General features: G+C 41.4%; 1 pseudogene; it reads right to left on the minus strand.

Moving 5' to 3' along the window:
- Positions 1 to 2653: 2653 nt before the first annotated feature.
- Positions 2654 to 7483, minus strand: LOC124663333 (annotated as a pseudogene).
- Positions 7484 to 12908: the final 5425 nt, after the last annotated feature.

Raw genomic sequence — 12908 nt, forward strand, 5'->3', positions numbered from 1 at the left:
CCGCAAGAGTATCAAGAACATACCTATTCCAGCTAGAGATACCAACATAAAAGTTCCTAAGTAGGATAATAGTGGAGTGTTTCTTAGTGCACCTATGATGAGCATCACTAATTCTATACCAAGCATCTTTAAAACTTTCTCCCCCTTGTTGCTTAAACGAACGAACTTCAACTTCAGGATTACTCATTTTTAGCAGTAGTAAATAAAACGAACTAAATAAAGTAAAATAAATGCAAGTAACTATTTTTTTGTGTTTTTAATATAGAGATCGCAAACAAGATAGTAAATAAAGTAAATGCAAGTAACTAATTTTTTTGTGTTTTTGATATAAAGAACGCGAACAAGACAGTAAATAAAGTAAAACTAGTAACTATTTTTTTTGTATTTTTGATATAGAGAACAAACAAAGCAGTAAATAAAATAAAGTAAAGCAAGACAAAAAACAAAGTAAAGAGATTGGATGTGGGAGACTCCCCTTGCAGCGTGTCTTGATCTCCCCGGCAACGGCGCCAGAAAATATGCTTGATGGTGCGTGAAACACACGTCTGTTTGGAACCCCAAGAGGAAGGTGTGATGCGCACAGCAGTAAGTTTTCCCTCAGTAAGAAACCAAGGTTATCGAACCAGTAGGAGTCAAGGGCCACGTGAAGGTTGTTGGTGACGGAGTGTAGTGCGGCGCAACACCAGGGATTCCGGCGCCAACGTGAAACCTGCACAACACAATCAAAATACTTTGCCCCAACTTAACAGTGAGGTTGTCAATCTCACCGGCTTGCTGTAAACAAAGGATTAAACGTATGGTGTGGAAAATGATGTTTATTTGCGAAGAACAACGAGAGAACGAGTTTGCGGTAGATTGTATTTCAGATGTAAAAGAATGGACCGGGGTCCACAGTTCACTAGTGGTGTCTCTCCGATAAGAAATAGCATGTTGGGTGAACAAATTACGGTTAGGCAATTGACAAATAGAGAGGGCATAACAATGCACATACATATCATGATGACTACTATGAGATTTAATCGGGGCATTACGACAAAGTACATAGACCGCTATCCGGCATGCATCTATGCCTAAAAAGTCCACCTTCGGGTTAGCATCCGCACCCCTTCCGAGTATTAAGTTGCAAACAACGGACAATTGCATTAAGTATGGTGCGTAATGTAATCAACACAAATATCCTTAGACAAAGCATTGATATTTTATCCCTAGTGGCAACAACACATCCACAACCTTAGAACTTTACGTCACTGTCCCGAGATTCAATGGAGGCATGAACCCACTATCGAGCATAAATACTCCCTCTTGGAGTTACAAGTATCAACTTGGCCGAGCCTCTACTAGCAACGGAGAGCATGCAAGAACATAAACAACACATATATGATAGATTGATAATCAACTTGACATAGTATTCCATATTCATCGGATCCCAACAAACACAACATGTAGCATTACAAATAGATGATCTTGATCATGATAGGCAGCTCACAAGATCTAACATGATAGCACAATGAGGAGAAGAGAACCATCTAACTACTGCTATGGACCCATAGTCTACAGATGAACTACTCACACATCAGTCCGGAGGCGATCATGGTGATGTAGAGTCCTCCGGGAGATGATTCCCCTGTCCGGCAGGGTGCCGGAGGCGATCTCCTGAATCCCCCGAGATGAGATTGGCGGCGGCGGCGTCTCTGGAACTTTTTCCGTATCGTGGCTCTCGGTAATAGGGTTTTCGCGACGGAGAGTTTAAGTAGGCGGAAGGGCAGAGTCGGAGGAGGCACGAGGGGCCCACACCATAGGGCGGCGCTGGCCCCTCCTTGGCCGCGCCGCCTTGTGGTTTGGCCACCTCGTGGCCCCACTTCGTATGCTCTTCGGTCTTCTGGAAGCTCCGTGGAAAAATAAGACCTTGGGCGTTGATTTCGTTCAATTCCGAAAATGTTTCCTTTGTAGGATTTCTGAAACCAAAAACAACACAAAACAGGAACTGGCGCTTCGACATCTTGTCAATAGGTTAGTGCTGGAAAATGCATATAAATGATGTATTGTGTGTATAAAACATGTGAGTATTGTCATAAAAGTAGCATGGAACATAAGAAATTATAGATACGTTTGAGACGTATCAACAACTAAGATACTTGAGTTGCAAGTCAGGTCGCAACTGAGATTTTTCAGTTGCAAGTGGAATCCCAATTGAGATTTCTTTGGTTATAATTAGGGTTGCAAGTGGTTTTTTCTCATTTGTAAGCGGTGTTGAAACCGAGTTTTTTTTTCCGATTACATGTGCGAAATTCCTTATTAGTTGCAACTAAGATCTGGTTCCGTACGTAATATATTTAACTTTTTCCCTTCTCGATGTTTGTGTGTATCATTCAGTACCTTGTGTTGGGGTTACATAGAAAATTGAAACTAATGGGATGCCACCCTATATACAATGTACCGCACGACCACCCAACATGAAATATCTTTCTTGGAGCAAAGCAGTGGTAGGAGCCAGGACGAACCATAAGCTAAGCGAAAAAAAGAGAATTTTAATGACATATTTAGATATATATAATCAAAATACTAAATTGATAAGCGTAGATTCATACTAGTTCGAAAGCACAAAAATTGAAATGAAATATGATAAGTAATTGCTCACTGGATAATACACGAATCACAAACAAGATTCTAGATATCCAAATGCTCGTTCAAACACCAAAAATGGAACCTGCAAAATTAGAAAATCAGAGTAAAAATTACTAATTCATAAAGCTATAAAGACTTATTCACATTAGAAGGCATGTCACATACGATTTAAACACTAATGGCACCATGGTAAAATCCCTTTATGACTCTCGAAGGCATGAAACCGTTGAGTAATAACGATATTGTCAAGTGATTTGAATATCTCTCTCTCGGTGTAAAATATCATCAATTGATTGAACCAATCATCCTTTATCTTGTTGCGCAATTTAGACTTGATAATTTTCATTACCGAGAAAGCTCTATCAACAGATGTCGTTGGCACCAACAATAACAAAACAACTTATTTTGATTCCTCAATTGCACGAGCCAACTTATTTGTCTGTCTTTGACTTTTGAAATCATCACAATGCCTAACACAATTGTTGTGCCCACTATCCAAACCAACAACATGCTTAGGTAAGGCTCTATATCCAATCACTAAAACCAGTCTTAGTGGAGACTTCAAAGCCAAAGTGTTCAGCCCTTCCAGATTGCTTAAATAGAAAATAAAAGAAACAATAAGCTGCATCCCTGGACTCACTATGTTCTATCCAATTATATCTTGAGTACCATGATTGAGAAAATGCACTTGAATGTGTACGAGGAAATTTCAATATTAACTGCGTTGGACCCTTCAGTATTTATGCCCTTCTAACTTTGTCTTCAACTTCTCGGGCATATTCAATACTAACTTGTTTCCTAAAAGCAGGATCCTTGGCACGATCAAAATTATTATTGTTGGCAACATGAACCGTGGCTCTTGTTCTAGCTGCGCAACATGAACCGGCGGCTCTTGACGGACCGATATTTATAACGTTGTATTCGTGGGTCCAGATTATAGGCCTGTGATTCATTGTGTAATCAAGCAAAACTATATTGGTAGCCACGGTGGACCCAAATGCTCCTAAGGCCCGGCACGTGCTTGCTTCCAGCCAACGGCGCGGCTTGTTTTGATCAAAAATTGATGAAAATTTGACCGGGGTCATAGCGTATCTAGATTTGATGAAAATCTTGGATCCGTCACTATGGTACACGTAGTACTCCATCCAGTCCCTTTTAATTGATTTGGATTTAGTACAACTTTGTACTAAATTCAAATCAATTAAAAAGGACCGGAGAGAGTATATTTCTTTCGGGAGGATGACTAAAACGGCATGTTAAGTTTCTGAAAGAAATTTTAAAAAAAATGATAGCAGTTGTTTGGTCAGCCAGACTGGTAAAACATTTCTTGCTAATTTGTGGTCAAGAAAACGGACTTGGCCTATATTAACTCCGAATGAATCTCCGTTTAACTCGCTGTAGGAACAGCAGAACCCATTCCGCAGGCTCAGTTTTGTTCTCTTTGTGCTCTGAAGTCTGAGCACGCTAAAATGAGAAAACAGTTTTGGAAAGATAACAACAAATTTACATCAAAGAACAAAATGATGATAATGACATAGCCTGCTGCTGACGGAATCAAGTTGTTGACGGCTAACAAATTAACGTAAGCATGAAGGTGGAGTCCCAGAAAACGAGATAAACAATCCCTGTACTCTACATCATTTTTCTGAAACTATGGCAGCAGTGACTTTCATGCTCGCCCCAGGCTGAAGGCCTCGATACTCAGTTTTATTATTTGACCCATCCAATATTTTTTTAGAGAAAAGGCAATCACTTGCCTTGCTTTATAAAGAAAGCACAATATAGTGGGATCACCAGTTATCCATCCAGTATTAAGGGGACTAGAATTGTGCCAATGAATAAGACCATGTACAACCGTACTCAACAGTGTGAATCCAGCCAGGAAATGATGTCGTTGATGGCGGTTGAAATACGATCATCGGGTTCTCCCTCTAGGATAGAGTGGTAGGCACCTTCATAGAGCTTGAGGGTCTTGTCTTGCGTACTGGACTTCTCGTACAAGAACTCGCTAACGTGAGGGTCGGTTACCTGGTCTGCTGCTCCATGAAGAATCAGCAACGGAGAGCAAATCTGTGAAAACATGTACGGAGTCAGAATTAACATGTATGGAGTGTTTTATATTTCTACGCACTTGAATAAGAAGAAATGACAATGGTTGCTTCTAGATCCAGGTTAGGCTTTAAACAACATTAAGAAGTAAATCATGTAGGGGAGAAATAGGTGCAAGTGATACTGACTTTTTCCAACTGTGATTCAATGTCCTTTGTAGCTTTCAAAAGTTCAACTGCTGTCCTTAATCTCATCTGGTCATTATATGAAATCGCATTGTACTCACACTGAAAAGCAAAAAAACAGAGAGGTTCCATAGTGTTTCAGTATTTCGCTAAGAATTTCAGCACAAAGAAACCAATGAATGTAGTACAAAAAACTGGTAATGTGCTATATGCTAGATATTACATTACAGAGAAACAAACTAAGCTGAAGAAAAATAGCAAGAAATTGGTCCAAGGGGCTTACTAATTTTCTTTTCACCGGATCTCTAAATCCCAAATCTCCAATGTCTTTTTGCGGAAATAGCTTAGCTTCTGGAAGAAGGCATGATAACATGCTCAGTGCCTTCAACACTGGCACCGGTGGTGTTACATCTTCTGAAATCTTGCCAAATAGAAGTCAGGGCCTTATAATGAACATGTTTAATGCATCCAATAATGAAGACAAGGAAATTTTACGTATAGCCATTGGCTTAAACACGCGCAAAAATAGTTGTCATAATCAGAGCAAAAATGGATATCTTGCAAGAAATTACTTTATATTTCAAGTTTAAATTTCACGTTAACTTAGTAGCATGGAGTGCCAAATCAACACAATATTTGGCGATATAGTTGATGGGCAGTCTTGTTCTTTATCATGGATCCCTTCAATTACAGGCTGTTAAAGGCGAAAATCCACAAAACTTTTTTTGTGGGTAACAAAAGCACAAGTCACATAACTAAACAAATATGCAGCTTAGCTCTAAAACAAGAGAATGGAATGGGACACCAAATTTGACGAGTTTCATCTATAGTTCTATTACCAACCTTGCACATAGGTGCAACAAGAAGCACTCCATCCCATTCTTTTGGCTGCTTCAAGTGTACTTTCAGAGCAACAGCACCTCCCATTGACTGCCCCAAGAGAAAATGTGGCAGCTCACGCACATCCGCTCTGCCTAAACATTAGAAAAAGTTGCAGTATGATGCAAAGAATATATTATAGCACTACAGACCTACTGTTAGTCTACTGAGCATCACAAACCTCTTATTCTTGCATATTGCTCAATGACATGGTCCACCATTCCGTCGAAGCTTGCAATGTAGCCATGAAGACCATACGATAATCCAAAACAAGGATAATCCATAGCATATACTGCATATCCAGCGGCAGCAATTCTCTTGGCGATCCCTGATATTTCCAAGCTAGTAAGATATACATAAAGAAGCAGGTGGAGGAAAGAGAACTCTAAGTAGAACATAATAAAAGAAGTAATCACCTTCAAAAAAGAAAGTGCAGGTATCCCCATACCCATGGCAGAAGAAAAGCGCTGCCTTCGTGGCAGTGCCCTCCCTAGGCAGCCAACTCTTCCAGAATATTTCAACCCCCTTTGAATTGATCTCCAAATTCTACAGACACAAGTACTATCACTTGTCACACAAAGGAAAAACAACTACAGAACAGTTCATCAAGATTAAAAAAAATGCTTGCTAATGTTAGTTTCATTTAGAGGCTAACTGCAAGTAACATATTATTCCGGACCCTGTAAATTTCTTAGTTTTCTCAATACACCACGAGCGTGTTCCTGGTATTAGGAGCCTAAGGTAGCTTTCTTTTGCTGGATGCCCATCATACCAGCTTTACGACAGAAAAAGATGCATGTGTCCCAGATACATTGCATTTCTCCCAGGGAAATAGTTGAACCAAATAGAAGGGAAGGTCTATTCAGAATCTTTGCCATGTGCTTACCTCCTCCATCTTGATTCCCTTGGGAGCCATCTGCAGAATGAAGAGTATGAGTGAAAAGGTTAGTGAAATTAAAGTAGGGCGAACTCACATTGCGTACCGATTGGACATTATATAGGGGAAATATTCAGAGATAATACCAGGAGTCCAGGACTACCGATGAACTATAGAGTAACTACCCTTTGTTGGCATACACTACAGAACCGGTCACCTTCGGAACGAGATCACCCACTTTTAAACAACTCAGGGAACAGAGCAACTACATACATACTGTGTGCATTGAAGCGTAGTGCTTCCCATTTCTATTTGCGTTGAATCTTAGGATGTTGCTAACCCGGACATGAGTGGCATACACGCAGTACAACCATACAAATTACACGCACACCCCGAAATCACGGGTAATTTCAGATCAGAAATGGTATATTTGAGTTATATTCTGGACTCTCGAATACTTGAGTTGAAACATAGGAATATTTGTCTGCATATACACTGGCGCTACTTTTGAGTTTGACCATTTGGATCTTGTAAACTGAAGCAAGCGCATGGTGAGCTAGCGAAAGGATCGAACCCAGACGCCCCAAGCGAATGGGAAGGGGGGCAAGAGCATAGAGGGAACCTTGAACAGGCAGTGGTCGAGCGTGGGGAGCACGGGCGCGAAGACATCACGCACGCGCCGGCGCGCCGGCGCCCAGTCGAGGCTCTGCGCCGCCGCGGCCCTGAGCTCCTCGCTCGCGCCCTCCAGCCTCCGCGGCGGCGCCTTGCCCGCGGCGACGGCGACCGACGCGCGCCTCCCTGTCCCCGGCGGCGGCGCCCAGGCGTGGCGCGGCCCCGCGACCCGCTGCAGCTGGGAGATCGCCGCCATGTGGTGCTTGGCCGACAGGTGCTGTGGGCAGTGGGCGCTACACTCGAATACCTAGAGATTCCGGGAGCAAAGAACGAGGGAAGTTGGCGTCGTGCTCCTTGTCGAGACGCCGGCTCGGAGCAGGAAGAGGGCTTGCCCTTTGTTCCATGGTTTGACCACCCCGCCACGTGCACTGAATGACTGGGCTTTGCTTTGACCGCGACTATGCTCGCTGCGTTTTTTTTTTTTTACTGTAATAGTGAAAGAATTTGGTGGTCAACTTAATCATTTTTTTACATCTAACTTTTATTCACTAATTGAACAATCAAAGAAAAGCACAGAGTAATGCCAAAGTCGCATTAAACTATTTCGATTTTTTTTTTTTGAAACGTGAGGCAAAAGCTTTGTCATTCCATTGATTAAGAAGATAGTTGCCAAGTTAATTATGAAAAACCTGACGAAAACCGATACATGCTCGCAAACACCCAAAAACACAAGAATTTAGGGGCAACCACACAGTTTAAAACGGCTCAGCCCCAAAACCAAAGCTAAAACTACAAAACAACTACTATGATGGGAAGCAAAACCCGCAAGAACCTAGCAAGTCTGATATGCACTGGTCATAAGGCATTTTATTTTTCTTCGGGCCACCCTTGGACTTGAGAAAGGGCAGCTTCTTCTTCTACAAAACACAAAGTAGTATATTTAGAAAGTGTTTTTAATACTAATTATTTACAATATACTCAAGATTTTCTTGCTCAATTTTTTGGTTAAAGTTCGTCTTGAAATGCACATGCCTTATTCATTGAGACAGAGGTAGTAACTATTTTTTGTTTCAAATTAGTTGACGCAGTTTCAATTAGATTTGTTCTAGATGCACATGTAACTCACCGTTCAGTGCGTGGGTTCATTCATCTTGAAAAAAAAAAGCAACGTCAACGAGTTTGAAAAGGAAAGAGTAAAACGGCAGAACTGTTGACCGAACTAAATTTAATATGATACTTTCCATTAGCACCAGCATGACAGATCGAAGCGTCGGCAACCTGCTGGATCTAGAGTTGATGACCCAAGGACCAAACACCTTAACTTCACAAGCCACACCAAGACGGTGGCACATCTGTGCTACTTATTCCGTGCAACTTCATCGCCAGCGTCAATTCAACACACCATGGGCACACACAGCTAACATCACAAAACCTACAAGTTCCGCACTGAAGGTCTCGTCTCCAAACACAAAACAACATGAACAAGCAACACCACAAAACCTACTTCCTCCATTTGAAAATGTAAGATAAGATGTTGAAGCATTTTATTTGATTTATTCACTTTAGTTTGTATCTAGTCTATTTTTATGTGTAGGTTCACTCACGTTGCTTTGTATCTGGTCTACTTTAAAAATATCTAAAACATCATATATTTATGCATGGAGGGAGTAGAAAGAAGCCTAGGGTTTCTGGTTGTTTTGCGGCGACAGGCCGCCAGCTTAGCCGTTTCCAATGAATGGGCTGATCTGCCTTGTCCCCATGGGGCTGTTGAGCGATGCAAGGCCTAGGCATAAATTTATCGGCTGGGCTCTCTACTGAACTTCAGATGGCCTAGGCCTAATAGAATTGCCATCAGATCCGGGATCCACTTCCAGTGGTCTGATACCCATGATTTTTACGATTCTCATTTTTTTATTTTTTTTGAATGAATAAAGAGTGAGTGGGGTGGTTCTATAAGAAAATACTTCCAGAGTACCAGTGGCTTTGACAGAGAAAAAAAAAATGAAACAGTGTCTAGGAGGAACTAGAACACTATTGATATAGTAGAAGCGGGACTTGGCGTGACAATTCCAAAATTCGTCCCTGACAGGGATCGAACTCTGGTGGGCTAAGCCCACGTCATCATGACAGAGGAAAAAAGAAATGCAGCAGTATCATACTTGCCAATGTGCGACTTGACAGCCGTTTCTAGTGTTACGGGTTGGTTTGTGATGAGATCATATGTTGTTGTTTTTTTTTTTGGAAAAGATCTTTTGTTCTCTTGCTAGCTTTACCTGAGTTTAGCACAGCATGCATACGCCTCTCACCCTATTCGTACATTTTATTTATTGGTCTGTTACATTTTATTGACTAGTCCGTGATGCATGATAAATAATCAGCCACTTGATAGTTGATAGCGAATGTGTGGATGTTCTTAGCTTATTCATACCAGCGGCGAAGGCAGGATTTGGCTGTACATGGTTTGATAACTCAAAGTTTTGGGCTATTCTTATCAAGAAGAAAATATTTTTTCATTAAAGAAAATATGTTAATATCGCGAATATAATTAAACACAAATCCTCTACAACAACGAGATGTCCTAAAGACATTATAGATGCACACGACTCTACTACAAAAAAGGAAGAAGAAATATAAAAGATCCCGCTATGGTGATTAAAATAATGTAGCTGCAATACAAACCACTACCTAGACAGCACCCACAGTATGCGCTCTCAAAACAATGTGTTCAACAAACTCATTGGCAGGCACAACTAATTAAGATCAGACATTGAATTTTCACCCTGGAGCAAGTTCATCATCTCAAAACAATGCCTTCAAGGCATTATCAGGAACAACCAATTAAGATCAAACCTTAAATTTTACCCTGAAAGTGTACTCCTCGTATGTTGCCGCTCCTGCTTGCCGATGTCGCTGCTGCAAGTCAAGAAACACGAAGCAAAGTTCTCTGCGCCACAAAGACTCAGTTCGCCATTAATAGACCTCAGCCCTCAGTAGCCATAAAATTCTTCTCCACTGTCTTCTCCATGAAAATCGAAAATCAACATGTTCCATGATGGCAACAGATAGCGAAGCTTCACATCACTTCCTCATGAAACCGCACGGCCAGACATATGGATGCATATGACCAATTTCCATCCGGTCTAGCAATCTACAGGCATCTCTAGACATCATGTCCTTAAGTGCCTCCGCCCATGCCTCAGACCGACAAAAGTGAGGACAATATACAGGTGTTCTTCCAGCCAGTAGGAGAAAATGAGAGTGAATCTAACAACTGGTTGTGAATAGACTTAGCTCGATTTTCTATTACAATACTTGTGGGTGATCTTAATCACTTACACTTATTATGATCTAAGGAAGATAACCTAGTTGGATCGCCAAGTTGATTGCTGAGTACACTGGCCTAGCTTAAGGTATCATCTGGTGGACAACACGTACCCCTAATTGACTCGTGTTTCGTGATCCGTTCGAAAGGTTTTATATAAGTGATCTCATGCTGGACCATCCAACTGTTGGTTAACAAAATGGCTAGGTCACTGTCATGCATACAGATGGTCACATCAGGACATAACAAACTAGCCATTTCCAAACACTTGAAGCTCTCTCTCTCTATATATACTTTTTACCTATCCTCATCTGTCTTAAGAAAACAAAAGACAGATGCTTATCACTGGATTAAAAATGGAACGCCCCAAACAATACAAATGTACAGGTCGATGGAACAAGTGGCAGCTGTTATCCGAACTGAACTTAATTCAGCCTTCTCCGACAGTGTAAAATACCGCGAATTTCAGGTGCCGTCATCTCTCGATGCGTTGGCCCGTTCCTGTGGTCGCGAGGTTGACGCTGATATAGTGCCGGGCCATGACGCGAGCATAGCTATGGCATGAACATAGTACGTCCAAATTTGGCTGGTCGAACAAGTGCTAAAATGTCAAGTGTTTGTCTTGGGACCCAGATCTTAGTTTAAGCTAGCCAACAGCGAGAAAACAAACTAATCACGATATCGCATTCGCTGCTGTAATTGGCCCCAGCTGGGGGCTGGGGCCCTACTTCCGACCTGATGCACTATGCATCCGTGGCAGGAGTCCTAGCTCGTTGTCATCGGTGATCGATGCAATTACCATTTTCTTGTGTGAGCTTCGGGATCGAAGTTACTAGTGTCAAATTTTCGGTCTTAGAAAAGTTTTAGATGCCACACTAGTTGTGCCTTTTTGATGCCCTCAAAAAGGGTAAACTGTAATTCATTCAAGAAGAAACAATTGACCCTAATTATAACCAAAATCGGGTTGAAAACCACATAATGCGCATGCGCATGAGAGGCAGAGAGGGATACACCTAGGCACAGGGATCTCCGTGTTCAAAATCGTCATCGAGTTCTCCCACTTTAGCATGGTGATGACTTAATTTCTAGATCCAATATAATTAATTACTTGCGTCTTCATGGATTTTATCTTGGTGGGTAGGCCGAATTTTTTTATTTTCTATCTACGAATTCTTACAAGCGGAGCCCACAACAACATCACTAAGCCATTTAGCTCAGCTACCAGCCCGCCATGACGCATGCCAAGAGCACATGCTCTCTTGGCTCTCCTAGTCGCCACCGTGCACACCACAGACACCCTCCGAGGCCAGATTCTTCCTATCCGAGGGGTCTCTGCACGATGCCACCAGAGGAAGGAGGAGAGCAGATGCGCGATAGATACATTTAAGAAAGCACCCAGAAAAGGAGTACGGTTGATTTTCCATAAAATTAGAATGGTTTATATGGAAATTTGTCAGTGATCAACAGAGTGTGGTTGATTTCCATAAAATAGAAGTACCTATGTAAAAGTTTGTGGAAACAATGTGTGGCATGAATCTCATAACTTTGGACGGTCAAAATTACCGGAACATCAACATACATGTGGAATTTTTGCACTGCTTATATATAGTTGGATTCCATCTGGATGTGTATAAATTTCAACTTGTTGCCACTAAATAATGTCAACTTGGTTGCCGCTTTTTTGACTTGTACGATCAATATTTGTCTATTCTCTTGTCATCGCAATTTTCTTATTAATATATGCTTTTGAGTGTCAACTCACAAGTGTTTATAGGCTTCTAATTATGCCTTCCTCATTAACAGGTGCAAGATGACAAAGCTAGCTAAACACCAAGCTAGATGATCTCATCCAGCGCTCTCCTGCTACAAGGATCACTGCCAGATTCGCAGAGCAAGTGCAAGCTTCACTCACATGAAACCACAATTACTTTGGAAGATTGAAGCTAACCAAAACTGAAAGAACTTAAACTTACAAGCTAGGGCAGTCCTATTTGAGGACACGGATCCATGGAAAAAAGTAGTGTCAATGGATGCATGCATGGTGATCTGATCATCAACTGGAGGGATATTATTACTTAGTTAATCTACTGTCTGCATCACATCAGCTTGGTTTTATCTGGATATATACAGCCCCAAGCAGTCGTCACACCTCTATCATTCCGTCTTGTTGAAAGCTACAAGTACTCGAGCTAGAAGCAAATTGACTTGATCGTGACCTTACATATAGTTAGGCTCGAACACCCTTGTTTAACGGTTTAATGGTTCATCATACTTGATCGTCATCGATTCATTGCCGAGACTGACTGGTTGAGTTAATTAATTAGATGGCTAGTTGTAAAAAAAAAGATTTAACTAGATG

The sequence above is a fragment of the Lolium rigidum genome, chromosome 6, assembly GCF_022539505.1.
Source record: "Lolium rigidum isolate FL_2022 chromosome 6, APGP_CSIRO_Lrig_0.1, whole genome shotgun sequence".
In the NCBI taxonomy this organism is placed as follows: Eukaryota; Viridiplantae; Streptophyta; class Magnoliopsida; order Poales; family Poaceae; genus Lolium; species Lolium rigidum.